The 18,090-nt window shown below is 38.5% G+C and overlaps 1 protein-coding gene across 1 annotated transcript in view; it reads left to right on the forward strand.

The window, feature by feature from the left end:
- Positions 1 to 18,090, forward strand: part of COBLL1 (cordon-bleu WH2 repeat protein like 1) — a 166,083-nt gene that overhangs the window by 120,411 nt on the left and 27,582 nt on the right. The gene's annotated exons all lie outside the window — the stretch shown is intronic.

Raw genomic sequence — 18,090 nt, forward strand, 5'->3', positions numbered from 1 at the left:
TTGATGCATGTATTAGGAAAGGAAATATTTATTTTTGAACACAACTTTTTTTCTTTTTGTTAACAGCAACACAATCTTTGTTACTTTCATGGGTTTCTAACTACATATAGTCAGGTCTTGACTCTCAGATTCTCAGGGGGTCTGCCTGATACATATATACTCTGTTATAAAAAAGTCTTTGTATATAAAATACTACAGTTACTATCATATATTTTGATGTTCAAGGCACTGTTCTAGGTATACCTTTTTCCCAAACATTCTCACTATTACGTCTCTCTAATCCCAAATTTTCCTGGAACATGCTATTTTGTTGAAATCCACTTGCAAGCAACTTTTCATGTCTGTAATGTCTGTACATTCTTTGCTTTATTCAGGTGAATTATATTTGACGTTTTAAGTAACTGTGATTGAACATGAGACCATATATTTTGTTGCTTGGAGTTGACAGTTGTTTTAAGTTAACTTTGAGAGCAAATTTTATTTTGAGGTATTTGAGAAACTCGGTTTTCTTGTGTCTAGTTGAAGGATTTTGTTTCCGCCTTAGAAAGTCAGTTAATTCAAATGCTCAAGAAATTAACCCTTCTCAACTAATAAACTATTTTGTATTTTCTTAATCTTAGAGATATTTTAACTATAGTTTTAAATTGTAATTTATAAACTGTCATGTATGTCTTTAGAAAGTAGCAACTGGATTAGATAGAAATGAACTTAAAAAATGCTGAAGCTCAGTAGTTACTTGGAAAGTCATTTATTAAGCTGTCTTATTATTTCTATAAGGCTCTCTTGTCAAATGGCTGTGGTATAAAATCTCATCTTATACATCAGGAGGATAGTTATTTTTTCAAATTATAGAATCATTTACTGCAGAGTTTTCCAGGGTAAATGCTTGGTGGTCGGGTTCAGTCTTTAAAAATGTGTGGCAGTGTATTAGACAAGAGGAACCCTGTTGAAAGATGCAAGGAATGTGAGGACTGTTGGTGAGTCTGGGCATGCGCAAGAAACAGAGATTTGAAACAGCGGGAGAAGCAGGGACCCCGTGTCAGGGTCAGAGACTTCATTTTGTGACCATAACTAGTTTGCACTTCTTCAGAGCAAGTCATTTAAAAGGCAGCACTTTCAGGATCATTTTATATTTTTAATTACCATAAAACCGTACTGTAACAGTATAAATTATTACACTCTTGAGTGGTTACCAAAGTCTGTCTTTTCCTTTATATAGAAATACATCTTAGCCCCTGCTCACAAACCTTTCCAGATGACTTCATCCAATCTATTACAGTAAACCTCCTTTGTGTTTGGAGTCTGAAGAGGTCTACATTGTCTTTCTAAAAGTCAGCTTCTTAAAATTCTAGGCTGTACTACCAATGACCTCACCAAAAACCATTTCGTTTGATTCTCACTCTCTGTTCTGTGACCAGTTGATGCCCCCATGTTCAAGGCTATTTTTTTTTTTTTTTTAGTTTGTTGCCTTTGGAAAATTAGACATTTTTATATAATTTTCTAATTATTTTTTCCTTTGATCTGGACATCTGGTTAGTTCTTTGATGTATTGTTTAGCAGGATCTGGAATTATTTATTTTTCCCTAGAGAAGCTGAAAAATCATTTTAAAAAATTTATTCATTACAAAAATTCTTAACAGTGAAGCTGTGGTTCTCTGTGTGAGTATGTGTGAGTGTGTGGACATGCACACATTCATGCTCCTATGAGTTCATGCCTTCCAAGGCATCTTGCCATGTATTTCCTTAACTTCTTTGCCATATTCAATGGGATAGATCACCCTTTGGTCTTATTTTTTCTCTCTTCCGTGGCCCTAATTCTCTTCTTATAGCTCAGCTCTCTTCTTTTTTTCCCCCACAACTTCTTTACCCATTTTCTAAATTTGGAGGTACCTGAATCCGTGATCTTCATCTATGTCTACTCTTTCAGAGAAAACATCTATTCTTTGTTGAATTCTCAGCTGTAGTGTTTGGAATAACATCCCCCGAAAAGATAAGTCCAAGCCGAAGATCTAGAGATGAGAAAGTCCTGGACTTAAGTTGGGCCCAATCCAGTGACTGGTGTTGTTACAACAGCAAGAGGGGAATGTTGTTTAGTCACTCAGTCATGTCCAACTCTTTGCGGCCCCCTGGACTGTAGCCCACCAGATAACCTTTGTCCATGGGATTTTCCAGGCAAGAATACTGGAGTGGGTTTCCGTTTCCTTCTCCAGGGGATCGTTCCAACCCAGAATGGAACCCCCATCTCTAGCATTGGCAGGCAGATTCTTTACCACTGAGCCGCCAGGGAAGACTCAGGCACAAAGACACAAAGGAGAGGTGATGTGATGACAGATGGAGATTGCATGGCTCTGCCTCAAGCCAAGGAATACCAGGAGCCTAGAGGAGGCAAGGAAGGACTCTTCCCCACTGACTTCTGAGGGATGTGGTCCTGCTGACACCTTGATCTCAGACTGCTAGCTTCCAGAACTGCAGCAGAATACATTTCTGTTGGTTGAAGCTGCCCAGTCATAGTCATTTGTTCTGGCAGTCTAGGAAACGAATACATCAGCTTTATATTCCAGCCTCAGTTATCGTTCCCCTTGCAGTTTGAACTCATGGTTGCTTATTGACTCCTCACTGCCTGGTTGTTGTTTAGTTGCTAAATCATGTCCAGCTCTTTGAGACCCCATGAATTGCAGCATGCCAGGCTTCCCTGTCCTTCACTATCTCCTGAAGTTACTCAAACTCATGTCTGTTGAGTCAGTAATGCCATCTAACCATCTCATCTGTCACCCCTTTCTCCTTTTGCCCTCAATCGTTCCCAGCATCAGGGCCTTTTCCAAGGAGTCAGCTGTTTGTATCAGGTGGCCAAAGTATTGAGCTTCAGCATCAGTCCTTCCAATGAATATCTTTTAGGATTGACTGGTTTGATCTCCTTGCTGTCCCCGGGACTCTCAAGAATCCTCTCCAGCACTACAGTTTGAAAGCATCAATTCCTCAGCATTCAGCCTTCTTTATGGTCCAACTTTACATCCATACATGACTACTGGAAAAACCATAGCTTTGACTATATAGACCTTTGTCAGCCAAGTGATGTCTCTGCTTTTTAATATGCTGTCTAGGTTTGCCATAGCTTTTCTTCCAAGCAGCAAGCTTCTATTAATTTTATGATGCAGTCACTGCAGTGATTTTGGAGCCCAAGAAAATAAAATCTGTCACTGTTTCCAGTTTTTCCCCATTTATTTGCCATCAAGTGATGAGACAGGATGCTATGATCTTCATTTTTTTAATGTTGAGTTTTAAGCCAGCCTTTTCACTCTTCTCTGTCACCTTCATCAAGAGGCTCTTTAATTCTTCTTCCCTTTCTGCCAGCAAAGTGGTATCATCTGCATATCTGAGACCATTGATATTTCTCCAAGCTGATTTATTCCAGCTTGTGCCTCATACAGCCCAGCATTTCACATGATGTACCCTGCATGAAAGTTAAATAAGCAGAGAGACAATATATAGCCTTTATATACTCCTTTCCCAGCTTTGAACCAGTCTGTTGTTTCATGTCCAGTTCTAACTATTGCTTCTTGTCCTGTATTCAGGTTTCTCAGGCGACAGGTAAGGTGGTCTAATATTCCTGTCTCTAAGAATTTTCCAGTTTGTTGTTATCCACACCATCAAAGGCTTTAGCACAGTCAATGAAGCAGATGTTTTTTGGAATTCCCTTGCTTTTTCTGTGATCCAGCAGATGTTGGCAATTTGATCTCTGGTTCCTAAATCCAGCTTGTCCATCTGGAGGTTCTCAGTTCATGTACTGCTGAAGCCTAACTTGAAGGATTTTGAGTGTACTCTTGCTAGCATGTGAAATGAAAGCACTTGTGCAGTAATTTGAACATTCTTTGGGATTAGAATGAAAACTGACCTTTTCCAGTCCTGTGGCCACTAATGCATTTTCCAAATTTGCTGACACATTGAGTGCAGCACTTTAGCAGCAGCATCTTTTAGGATTAAGAGCTCAACTGGAATTGCATCACCTCTGCTAGCTTTGTTTGTGGTCACGCTCCTTAAGGCCCACTTGACTTCACACTCCAGGATTCTGACTCTAGGTGAGTGACCACACCATTTTGGTTATCTGGGTCATTAAAACCTTTTTTGTACAGTTCTTTTGTGTATTCTTGCTACTCTTCTTAATCTCTTCTGCTTCCATTAGATCCTTGCTGTTTCTGTCCTTTATTGTGCCCAACTTTGTATGAAATGTTTCCTTGTTATCCCCAGTTTTCTTAAAGGGATCTCCAGTCTTTCCCATTCTATTGTTTTCCTCTATTCCTTTGCATTGTTTGCTTATGAAGGCTTTCTTATCTCTTCTTGCTATTCTCTAGAACTCTGCATTCAGCTGAGTATATCTTTCTCTTTCTCCTTTGATTTTTGTTTCTCTTCTTTTTTCAGCTATTTGTAAGGCCTCCTCAGACAACCATTTTGCCTTCTTGCATTTCTTTTTCTTGGGGATGGTTTTGGTCATCACCTTCTGTACAATGTTAGGAACCTCCATCCATAATTCTTCAGGCACTCTGTCTACCAGATCGAGTTCCTTGAATCTATTCATCACCTCCACTTATAAGAGACTTGATTTAGGTCATACCTGAGTGGCCTAGTGGTTTTCCCTACTTTATTCAGCTTGAGCCTGAATTTTGCAATAAGGAGCTGATGATCTGAGCCACAGTCTGCTCCTGGTCTTGTTTTTGCTGACTATATAGAGCTTCTTCATCTTCGGCTGCAAGAATATAATCAGTCTGATTTGGGCATTGACCATCTGGATATCAGTGTATGTAAAATCAATCTCACTTTTTTCTCCCAGTTTGAAAAGCTCAAGATGATCTCTGATGTTCGTTCTTTTTCTTTCCACATCCACTTAGTGACTAACCATTCAATTTCTCTTCACATGTCTCCTTGTCCCTTTCTTCTATTCCCTCTGCTAGAGCCATGCCTCAGGGAAGTCCAGGGCCAGGAATGTAAGGAGAAGGTCAGTACTTAGCTTGTCTTGCCCCTTCTTGTCTTCACAATATGAAGGATGTGGCAAGCTGCCACATTTATATTTTATAATTGTCACTTTTCAGTTCAGAAACTTTGGATAGATGGCTGTTATTTTCCAGGCATTTAAGGCCCTCTACATACAGTTTGGTGGGTGTGAAAGGCTTGACAAACATCTCCCTTCCTCTCTCCCCTTTCTCTCTTTCTTTCTAGTTATTTTGAGGTATAATTGACAAATAAAATTGTAAGCTATTTAAATACATTGTGGCAATTTGAAATACATCGTGAAAGAATTCCCACTATCTATTTAATTAACATGTCCATCGCTTCACATATTATCGGGGGTTTTTTTGGTATGAACATTTAAGTTCTGTCTTAGCAAATTTCCATTATATAATAGTGTTGTCAACTATAGTCACTATGTTTCAGTTAGATCCTCAGATCTTCTTCATCTTCTAGTTGAAAGTTTGTCCTCTTTTATCAGTTTCTCTCTATCCCCCCAGCCCCCGCCCCCCCCCCCCTCCAGCCCCAGGTAACTCTTCTACTCTGAGTTTGACTTTTAGATACCATGCAATATTTGCCAGTCTTTGGCTTATTTCGTTTGCTGTAATGCCCTGAAGGTCCATTTATGTTGTTATAAATGGCAGGAGTTCCTTCTTTCTCATGGCTGAATAATATTCCTGTGTGTGTGCATATGTGTGTGTATCATATATATGTATATATATATAAAATACACATATTTAACTTATCACATCTTTTTTGTCCATTTATCCATACATGGACACTTAGAGTGTTTCTGTGTCTTGGCTATTGTGACATGGGAGTGTAGGTAACTCTTTAATATCCTATTTTTGTTTCCTTTGAATACATATCCAGAAGTGCAATTGCTGGATCACATGGTAGTTTCTATTTTTAATTATTTCACTGACCTCCAAACTGTTTTCCATAGTGGCAGCACCAATTTATGTTCCTACCAAGAGTGCACAAGGATTCTCTTTTCTTAACATTCTTGTCAGCACATATCTGTTATAGTCTTGATAATAGCCATTCTAACAAGTATGACATGGTATCTTACTGTAATTTTGATTTGCACTTCCCTGATGATTGATGTATAGTTATAAGGGATTTGATTTATGTCATACCTGAATGATCTAGTGGTTATCCCTACTTTCTTCAGTTTAAGTCTGAATTTGGCAATAAGGAGTTCATGATCAGAGCCACAGTCAGCTCCCGGTCTTGTTTTTGCTGACTGTATAGAGTTTCTCCATCTTTGGCTGTAAAGAATATAATCAATCTGATTTTAGTGTTGACCATCTGGTGATGTCCATGTGTAGAGTCTTCTCTTGTGTTGTTGGAAGAGGGTGTCTGCTATGACCAGTGCGTTCTCTTGGCAGAACTCCATTAGCCTTTGCCCTGCTTCATTCTGTTCTCCAAGGCCAAATTTGCCTGTTACTCCAGGTGTTTCTTGTCTTCCTACTTTTGCATTCCAGTCCCCTATAATGAAAAGGACATCTTTTTTGGGTGTTAGTTCTAGAAGGTCTTGTAGGTCTTCATAGAACCATTCAACTTCAGCTTCTTCAGCATTACTGGTTCGGGCATAGGCTTGGATTACCGTGATATTGAATGGTTTGCCTTGGAAACAAACAGAGATCATTCTGTCGTTTTTGAGACTGCATCCAAGTACTGCATTTCGGACTCTTTTGTTGACTATGAGGGCTACTCCATTTCTTCTAAGGGATTCTGGCCCACAGTAGTAGATATAATAGTCATCTGAGTTAAATTCACCCATTCCAGTCCATTTTAGTTCGCTGATTCCTAGAATGTCGACATTCACTCTTGCCATCTCCTGTTTGACCACTTCCAATTTGCCTTGATGCATGGACCTAACATTCCAGGTTCCTATGCAATATTGCTCTTTACAGCATCGGACCTTGCGTCTATCACCAGTCTCATCCACAACTGGATACTGTTTTTGCTTGGCTCCATCCCTTCATTCTTTCTGGAGTTATTTCTCCACTGATCTCCAGTAGCATATTGGGCACCTACCGACCTGGGTAGGTAGCTGTGAAATGAAGAGAAGCGAAAAGCAAAGGAGAAAAGGAAAGATATTCCCATTTGAATGCAGAGTTCCAAAGAATGGCCAGGAGAGATAAGAAAGCCTTCCTCAGTGATCATTGCAAAGAAATAGAGGAAAATAACAGAATGGGAAAGACTAGAGATCTCAAGAAAATTAGAGATACCAAGGGAACATTTGACACAAAGATGGGCTCGATAAAGGGCAGAATGGGTATGGACCTAACAGAAGCAGAAGATATTAAGAAGAGGTGGAAAGAATACACACAAGAACTGTACAAAAAAGATCTTCATGACCCAGATAATCCCGATGGTGTGATCACTCACCTAGAGCCAGACATCCTGGAATGTGAAGTCAAGTGGGCCTTAGAAAGCATCACTACGAACAAAGCTTGTGGAGGTGATGGAATTCCAGTTGAGCTATTTCAAATCCTGAAAGATGATGCTGTGAAAGTGCTGCACTCAATATGCCAGCAAGTTTGGAAAACTCAGCAGTGGCCACAGGACTGGAAAAGGTCAGTTTTCATTCCAATCCCAAAGAAAGGCAATCCCAAAAATGCTCAAACTACCGCACAATTGCACTCATCTCACACGCTAGCAAAGTAATGCTCAAAATTCTCCAAGCCAGCCTTCAGCAATACGTGAACCGCGAACTTCCAGATATTCAAGCTGGTTTTAGAAAAGGCAGAGGAACCAGAGATCAAATTGCCAATATCCGCTGGATCATCAAAAAAGCAAGAGAGTTCCAGAAAAACATCTATTTCTGCTTTATTGACTACGCCAATGCCTTCGACTGTGTGGATCACAATAAACTGTGGAAAATTCTTCAAGAGATGGGAATACCAGACCACCTGACTTGCCTCTTGAGAAATCTGTATGCAGGTCAGGAAGCAACAGTTAGAACTGGACATGGAGCAACAGACTGGTTCCAAATAGGAAAAGGAGTACATCAAGGCTGTATATTGTCACCCTGCTTATTTAACTTATATGCAGAGTACATCATGAGAAACGCTGGGCTGGAAGAAGCACAAGCTGGAATCAAGATTGCTGGGAGAAATATCAATAACCTCACATATGCAGATGACACCACCCTTATGGCAGAAAGTGAAGAGGAACTGAAAAGCCTCTTGATGAAAGTGAAAGAGGAGAGTGAAAAAGTTGACTTAAAGCTCAACATTCAGAAAACTAAGATCATGGCATCTGGTCCCATCACCTCATGGAAAATAGATGGGGAGACAGTGGAAACAGTGTCAGACCATTTTTGGGGGCTCCAAGGTTGCTGCAGATGGTGACTGCAGCCATGAAATTAAAAGACTCTTATTCCTTGGAAGGAAAGTTATGATCAACCTGGATAGCATATTAAAAAGCAGAGACATTACTTTGCCAACAAAGGTCCACCTAGTCAAGGCTATGGTTTTTCCAGTGGTCATGTATGGATGTGAGAGTTGGACTGTGAAGAAAGCTGAGTACCGAAAAATTGATGCTTTTGAACTGTGGTGTTGGAGAAGACTCTTGAGAGTCCCCTGGACTGCAATGAGATCCAACCAGTCCATCCTAAAGGAGATCAGTCCTGGGTGTTCATTGGAAGGACTGATGCTGAAGCTGAAACTCCAGTACTTTGGCCATCTCATGCACAGAGTTGATTCATTGGAAAAGACCCTGATGCTGGGAAGGATTGGGGGCAGGAGGAGAAGGGGATGACAGAAGATAAGGTGGCTGGATGGCATCACCAAGTCGATGAGCATGAGTTTGAGTAAGGTCCGGGAGTTGGTGATCGACAGGGAGGCCTGGTGTGCTGCGATTCATGGGGTCACAGAGAGTTGGGCACGATTAAGCGACTGAACTGATAATGATGTTAAATACCATTTCTAATACTGATTGACCATTTGTGAATCTTTGTAAAAATATTCAGTTCCTCTGCCCATTTTTAAAATTGCATTTGTTAGGCTATCAAGTTGTATGAGTTCTTTATATATTTTGGATATTAGCCCCTTACTAGATACATGATTTGCAAATATTCCCTTTCTGCAGGTTGCCTTTTCGTTTTGTTGGTGGTTTCTGTTGTTGTACAAAAGCACTATTTTTTTTTGTTGTTGTTAATTCCTCATCATTTTCAGTATGCTTCTAACTCTAACCAGAAGATTTGACATCACTTGTGCAAAAACCCTGTTTCTTATGCTTTTTTTTTCCTATGCTTTTAGAATAGAGTAATTCCCCCAGCTTCATCTTTATTCCTCCTCACTCATTCAAATTATACCTTTCCTTTACCTGCTTCATGAAGAATTTTTTAAAGATTCCAACATGGGATGATCTTACTTTCTCTGAATTTGTCTCTCTTGTATCTTTATGTTTCATTTTACTTTATGTATATGTTTAGGTAGTATATTCCTATGATATCTATTTCTAAAGATGAAAAAGAAAATACAGTGAAAATTCTCCATTCCAACCTCGCTGCCAACCAAATTCTCATGCCTAAAGGCAACCAATAACAGTCTTGTGTATTCTTCCAGCCTGACTATATGTATATATATTCAAGTCAGTATTCAACCTACATATGTTTTTAATTTCTCAGCCAGTCATATGCTACATGTATTATGTTATACCTCGCTTTTTTGGTATTGAATGATATATTTTGGATATCCTTATCAATACATAAAAGGCTTCCCTTTTTAAGGTTGCATAATATTCCATAGATGGATATAACATGTTATGGGATAGACACCCCATCTTCTAAAAATAAACATTATTTTATTGTTTAAAGCTTATAACATTGTTAAATTCTCCCTTTTAAAATTCTCAATCAGAGGATGGGATTTGTGTTCCCCAGAGAAATTCTGTAACACAGTAGGTGTTCAAGAGAATTGATTAATAAACTTTTAACCACAGTTTCACACAATCAGGTATGGGATATACAATAAAAATGTCAAAATTTTAGTATTTCATGGGTAGATCTGGTAAATTTTCAGAAGTACTTGGATAACTTAAACATTGCTTCAGTTCAGTTCAGTTGCTCAGTCGTGTCCATGAATCGCAGCATGCCAAGCCTCCCTGTCCATCACCAACTCCCGGAGTTTACTCAAACTCATGTCCATAGAGTCGGTGATGCCATCCAGTCATCTCATCCTCTGTTGTCCCCTTTCCTCCTGCCCCCAATCCTAACCCAGCATCAGGGTCTTTTCCAATGAGTCAGTTCTTTGCATCAGGTGGCCAAAGTATTGGAGTTTCAGCTTCAGCATCAGTACTTCCAATGAACACCCAGGACTGATCTCATTTAGGATGGACTGGTTGGATCTCCTTGCAGTCCAAGGGACTCTCAGGAGTCTTCTTTAACACAACAGTTCAAAAGCATCAATTCTTTGATGCTCAGCTTTCTTCACAGTCCAACTCTCACATCCATACATGACCACTGGAAGAACCATAGCTTTGACTTACATTTATTTTTAATAGTAATTGGCTCAAATAATTCTTGGCAATATTTTTCCTAAGCTTTTACAAAGAAGTGAGAATTTTGGCAAGGTTGTGTTGAAAGCTTAAGGACCAACAACTAAAATGTAGTGTGCATTACATAATGCATATAAATGAAATTCACTCCTGAATTGAAATTTTTTTATAGCATCAGATGAAAATATTCTGGAAATTCAGCAAAGCATATAGTCATAATCACTGTAGACATTTTTTTTTTTTTTTTTTTTTGATAGTGGAGTGCAGTTTATTACACCGGCGGGCCCAAGGCAGAGTCTCCTCTTAGCCAAGGGCCCACTGTAGACATTTTATATCTGTTTTAACAATTTAGTTTTGAATTTGAAATTTTAAGAAGGCACTATTTTTACTGGTTAAAAGTAATGCCAAGCTGGGAAAAATTACTGGAAAAAAATAAATGACAATATAATTTCCAAGTCAGTGAAAATTTTGGATACATCCTTGTCCTATGATTTTCATTGCTTAGGTGGTAAAATAAACCACAAGGGTGCGCTGTTGAACAGAACTATAGCATTCTGATTTTTTCCAGTTTTTCCCCCAAAGCATCCTTTGAATAAAGTAGAAAGAAAATATTGGAAATAGTTACATTATATTAGAAATAGCAAATGCTTCTCTTGTGGGTGAACTACCAGGAAACAGAGCTAGAGAGAGAAATAACAGTAACATGTGAGAAAGTGATTTATAGTTAGCACAGTTTTATTCATTTTGAGTTTTTATTTTAATGTTCTTTAGTAATCACTGATATTTTATTTGCCTTAGGCTTAGAGATAAGTCAGTCTGTCTGTAGCTTGGAAAAAATGTTGCTAACCACATCTATTTCATACTTTTTGGCAGTCTATATTTAATAATTTGCCTCATTCCTCTAAGGCATTTCTCAGTACTGGCAAATTAAGGTATTTGGATAGTGATTTTGGAGCATCAACTGAAAATATTCACATAAAAGGCTGTTGATTTTCTGAGCTAATTTTGGCAACCAGTTGTGCAGTTTCCAAAGAGAATTCAATGATGATCCTAGTTAGTAAAATAATTTATCCTAACGTTTTGGGGGAACATTTCTGCATCTAAAATTCTTTCTAACCATCTAAAGCATATATTTTAAAAGACTACATAGTTTACTGTCACTGCTACAGTGTCATTTTCCTTGTAAAGGTGAAATACCTTGTTTTTTATGGAAACGTTCATTTGGAAGAGAAAACTATCCAATTAGAAATTTTCTGGCAGTTTTTCTTGGTTCTTTTAAAGCCTTTTTTGAATATGATTCTGCCTGAAGATGTGAAATGCCATTTGTGCAACAACATATGTAAGAGCTGGCCCATGCTGTCATTTCATGGACTTGATCGCATGTATCACTGCATAAAATGCATATCATTTTTTAAATAAGGTTGTCCTTGACTTCATACATGACAGAAGTCAGAAATGCAGTGGTATTGACTTAAAAGTGACTTAGAGTTCTGGGATTGGAACTAAGTTCAGAAATCCAGTTTCTGACCCGTGCCTGCTGACCAAGTATCTGTGAAGAGCACATTTAATGAAATCAGTGGCCAAAGGATGTCCTAGTATTATTGGCAAGTTAACCTTTTATGCTTATTTTACATTTGAAGAAGTGGAAGGAGAGTTGGACAGAAGCTGTAGTAATCTTAACCCATAGAATCCAAAGAACCTTTCGGAGAATTCTTCATACATTTGGTGTGGCTTTGTTGCTTGGATGTGTGTGTATACAACAGAGAAAACTGCTTTTCCTGGGCGACTAGCATGACATCTCATTTTCTTTAGGATATTGACTTTTGGCTGGAAACACAACAAGGAATGCTTTTGACTGGGCATTTCACTTGATCTCATTTTGCTTTCTGCTGCAGACAAACACTCAAATGTTGAGAAACTGAAATTCTTTGCCATATAGTCTTATGCAAGTGAAATATAATACCTAGAGTGTTAGTTTTTTAACAGCTGATTTGTTTTTTTTTAAAATACTTGACATTTTTCGTCTTTTACCCAATTTCGGCTTTTAATATTTATCATGCTTTACAAACAGATGAGAGGCTGTCATACGTTTATGAAATGTGCAAGCATATATTTGGTCTTAGCGTCACTTAATGAGGTTAATCTAGTCATTTTTTGCAGAGTCATTAAGGTTGTTGTAATAGAGCATATATTTATAATTTTTCAGAAATATACCCCTTTTTAATTTTTTTCTCCAGGTTATCATAACATTTGATTATCACCTCCACTTTCCACTTATTATATAAAAAGTGGACCACACATATAATTCTCCAATTGCCTAGGAACAGTGGTTGCCATGGCATTTTCAGCTTGATATACAGTATACAGCTGTCTGTACTTCCAAAAATATGACTTGTTTCATTCAGTAGAGAAATGTACCAGCACAATAAAATATTTAATTTGCTTTCTCTTTTAAGGTTTTCCCAGATACAAGACATACTTTGCATTGTAGTTTTCATCAGATCTTCAAAGGGTCATAATCTCACAAGGGCAGAAATAATGACAAATGTTTGTATAACATTTGCTAATATTTCAGACAAGGCTCACTTTATTCATTTAATGCTCATGACATTCCTCTGAGCAATTACTTTTAAAGTTTCTGCCAGCTTTACCTCTGACCTAAATGCAAAGAACTAAGCACATTATAAAGTTGCTACATTTTAAAGAACAGTACTATTCAAGGAACAATAGGTCATTTGTGGAATTAGTGGGGATTTCACTTCCTTATCTACTTTGCCTCTCTAAAGTACATATTCTGAGTTAATAAAATATCATTGAGGGACTACCCTGGTGGTCCAGTGGTTACGACTTTGCCTTCCAATGCAGGGGGCACAGGTTCAATCTTTGATCGAGGAACTAAGGTCCCACCTGCTGCAGGGTACGGCCAAAACTTTTTTTTTTTTAAGTATCAGAAAATAATCCATGTTAGGGGTCTTCCTTTACAAGTTCTTGTAGGACGAAGCTTTCTTAGTCTTTCTACTACTGTGATATTTGGGACCACATGGTTCTAAGAAATGAAGTGAAGTTGCTCAGTCGTGTCCGACTCTTTGCGACCCCATGGACTGTAGCCTACCACACTCCTCCATCCATGGGATTTTCCAGCCAAGAGTACTGGAGTGGGTTGCCATTTCCTTCTCCAGTGGATCTTCCCGACCCAGGGATCAAACCTGGGTCTCCTGGGTTGTAGGCAGACGCTTTACCATCTGAGCCACAAGGGAAGTCCTACATGGTTCTAAAGACATGCCTTTCTCTAGTAACCAGCATATTAACAGAGGTCAGGGTAGAGGGAAGCTGGCCCCTTTCCTGGGGCTGCAGTAATACAATAGTGGGGTCACTTGGATGATGCCGGCCATGCAGTCTGAACTCTCTTCTGGGATGAACTGAGTTTTCCTAGCTTGTTCCCTTGATTGCTCCTTTACTCTGGTAGAGACCCTAATTACCTGTAGAGTAATCTCCTGCCTGCCTCTGGACACCCCTCTGTCTTGATCACTATGACCACAGAGAACCATAGTTACCACCATCCTCTTTTTAACTTGATCCTGATCTCTGCTTTCTCCTGATTCATCTTGTCTTTTTTCATTCAAGATATACTAGTTAGGCCCATATGTTCAGGCATTTAAAAAATGTTATAAGTAAGGGATTACCACTAATAAGACTTGATTACATACTTTCTCAAAGTACTGGAGGGTTGATAAAATGGAAGCAGATTGCCTGAGGGAGAGAAATATAAAACGGTTGCAAGAACAGACGTAACACAGGTTGTAAAATTTGTGTTTTAGTTTTATTCTGATGTGTGTGGAGAGAGCTGGAAAGAATTACTTTGCGGCAGAAGAAACCCTAGCCTGGCTTGAGAGACAGTCTTGGATCTGCCAGAGGTCTCTTATATTCTTGTTTGTTTTGGGGTCATTTTTCTCATTGTCTTCTTCTTCATCTTCTACCTTGAAGGACAAGCCATTGAACTTTGTGGCTTGGGTTTCTCCTCTGTAGAATAAGGTTTTGTAACAAAATTTCAAAAGTCTTTTTCAACTCCAGTAATATAAAATTGTTTTTTGTTAAAGTTGTTGTTGTCACTTTACAATCAGGCTTTAACAAATGAAAGTGCTCTGTTGTAGGGATCTTTGGTTTGGTCGGTGTTACACTAGACAGTGATATCTAGTCTTGGTATTACTCATCTAAAGATTTTTGAACCCTGAAAAAGGATAGCAAAATAAATCATGAGCTAACTGAGATCCTTCTCCCTGAACTCTTGATTGTAAGACAAAAAGTCAACACATGTGTTTTGGGCATCCCTTAAAAGAGGCTGAAGGTAATAAAACTTGAGGAAGATATGTTCAGGTTAATAAGTCTGTTAACCAGACAACACAGATGTTATTATCATTGACTAATAGTGAGTCTCCCTCTGTTATATCAGCAAATTTGGAAAACTCAGCTGTGGCCACAGGACTGGAAAAGGTCAGTTTTCATTCCAATCCCTAAGAAAGGCAATCCCCAAAATGCTCAAACTACCGCACAATTGCACTCATCTCACACGCTAGCAAAGTAATGCTCAAAATTCTCCAAGTGAGGCTTCAACAGTACGTGAACTGAGAACTTCCAGATGGTCAAGCTGGATTTAGAAAAGGCAGAGGAACCAGAGATCAAATTGCCAAGATCTGTTAGATCATCAAAAAAGCAACAGAGTTCCAGAAAAACATGTACTTCTGTTTTATTGACTATGCTAAAGCCTTTGACTGTGTGGATCACAACAAACTGTGGAAAATTCTTCAAGAGATGGGAATACCAGACCACTTGACCTGCCTCTTAAGAAATCTGTATGCAGGTCAGGAAGCAACAGTTAGAACTGGACATGGAACAACAGACTGGTTCCAAATAGGGAAAGGAGTACATCAAGGTTGTATATTGTCACTCTGCTTATTTAACTTATATGCAGAGTACATCATGAGAAATGCTGGGCTGGAAGAGGCACAAGCTGGAATCAAGATTGCTGGGAGAAACATCAATAACCTCAGACATGCAGATGACACCACCCTTATGGCAGAAAGCAAAGAAAAACTAAAGGGCCTCTTGATGAAAGTGAAAGAGGAGAGTGAAAAAGTTGGCTTAAAGCTCAACATTCAGAAAACTAAGATCATGGCATCTGGTCCCATCACTTCACTTCATTTCACTTTGCATCACTTCATGGCAAATAGATGGGGAAACAGTGGGAACAGTGACAGACTTTATCTTTTTGGGCTCCAAAATCACTGCAGATGGTGACTGCAGCCATGAAATTAAAAGACGCTTGCTCCTTGGAAGAAAAGCTATGACCAACCTAGATAGCATATTAAAAAGCAGAGACTTTGCTTTGCCAACAAAGGTCTGTCTAGTCAAAGCTATGGTTTTTCCAGTAGTCATGTAGGGATGTGAGAGTTGGACTAGAAAGAAAGCTGAGTGCAGAAGAATTGATGGCTTTTGAACTATGGTGTTGGAGAAGACTCTTGAGAGTCCCTTGGACTGCAAGGAGACCCAACCAGTTCATCCTAAAGGAAATCAGTCCTGAATATTCATTGGAAGGACTGATGCTGAAGCTGAAACTCCAATACTTTGGCCACCTGATGCGAAGAACTGATTCATTTGAAAAGACCCTGATGCTGGGAAAGATTGAAGGTGGGAGGAGAAGGGGATGACAGAGGATGAGATGGTTGAATGGCATCACCAACTCAATGGATATCAGTTTGAATAAATTCTGGGAGTTGACAATGGACAGGGAGGCCTGGCATGCTGCAGTCCATGGAGTCACAAAGAGTCGGACAAGACTGAGCGACAGAACTGAACTGAACGATTCTAAGACCAATGCTTTGGCAAGCTTGGCAACTCAGAATCCTCTGAAGAGATTTAACTTGTTAGTAACTCCAAAAGTCACAAGTGAAAGGTGGTGGTAGTCATTGAGACACCTGTAAGTGGATCCAGCTCCAATCTCATTGCTACTCCTTGTAGAATTTATTTTGGGGGATTGATAGAAACACCATGAAAATTAGCAGAATAGATGCCTGCTTATATAACTGTGGATTTGAGAGCTCCAGCCTCTGAGACTGCTTCCCTATTTCTCCTTTCCCTAATTATAGTTGTCTGATACCTGGAATATCACCCCTATTTCTTATACTCCTTCACTGATATGACTTTTTAAAATCTCAGTTGACTAAAGCAAGCTTAGACTTTCAGTGCTGTCAATGAAGGATCTTAAAACAGGATTACAGAGAGAATAAAAAAAATAGAATATATAAGTTCTAAATGTTTAGGAGTCTTGACAAAGTGCTGCCCAAGGGGGAAAAGGGTCTAGAAAAAGCAGGATTCAAGGCAGCAAAATAAACTTGCTCTAGACCCACCAAAAGATAGCATACTGTGTGAAAAATCATCATAGACAAAGAAACTGGCATGTATGCTTTCATCCAGTACAAGTCAAAGCTTGTGTGCATTTGTCTGTGTGAGTGTATGTAGGTATAAGGGAAAGGTTGGACAATGAAATTTCTAGGAGGTAACCTGTATTTACTGAGATTTTGCAGTGATGTTTCTTTTTTTTTTTTTTCCTTGTCAACATATGCACTGTTTGAATCTCACAGGAGATTGTGCTAACTTTATGATCAAATCAATAACAAAACCGATTTCTTTGTAATAAGAAAAACCTACCTTCAGAGCTTTGCCTATTTTGAAATTCAATAGAACATCTTTTACTTCTATATTACATTCACTCTGGTATAATAGTTATGTTTAAAAAGTTTAAGAAAATTGATTTGTTGTTTAAGTTGTAAAAGTATTTTAGAATTCTATCAAGAGTTAAGAGTTAGGAATTCCCTGACGGTCCAGGGGTTAGGACTCCATGTTTTCACTGCAGAGTTCAGTTGTTGTTCAGTGAACTAAGGTCCTGAAAACCGTGGTTCTGGCTTTAAAAAAAAAAAAAAGTTAAAGCATGACCTTCAGTTAAGTGGAAATTTAGTCATTAGGATAGAAACAATTAATCCATAGTAACTTAGGAAAACCTAATGTCAATTATAAGGTATTATAATATTTTACAGCATTTATTGAGAGTGTCCAAATTGGAGAAGGATAATGGGAATCTGTGCCTAAAGAAGAAAAGAAAATTATATGAGTTTTAAGACAGTTTTAAGAGATTGCTTAAGTTCTTTCTAACCCAACCCCACCTTATATGGAAAAGCGTATTATAAACAAACTAAAATCCAAAAGCGTCTAATAGAAACATTTAATAATGTCATTGAAGTTGAATCACTGTATTCCCATCCTTTGACTTAGTCTTTTTATTTTCCTATTTGTATTCTTCTCTTTTAACTAGAATATATTGATTTCAATGATCCACATCTTATAATTCAACTGTGATTAATAAGTAAGTTAATAACTACTACAGTGCTAGTACTAAGTAAATCTATTGAATGCCATTCAATTCTGTTTTCTTCAGCTAAATTTACTTTTATTTTGATCCAGTGAATTCTGATCTGGACCTGAATTATGAGGGATTAACTATCTGGCATGGTTTTCAGCTTGACC

Source organism: Cervus elaphus, chromosome 33 (assembly GCF_910594005.1).
Source record: "Cervus elaphus chromosome 33, mCerEla1.1, whole genome shotgun sequence".
Classification (NCBI taxonomy): domain Eukaryota; kingdom Metazoa; phylum Chordata; class Mammalia; order Artiodactyla; family Cervidae; genus Cervus; species Cervus elaphus.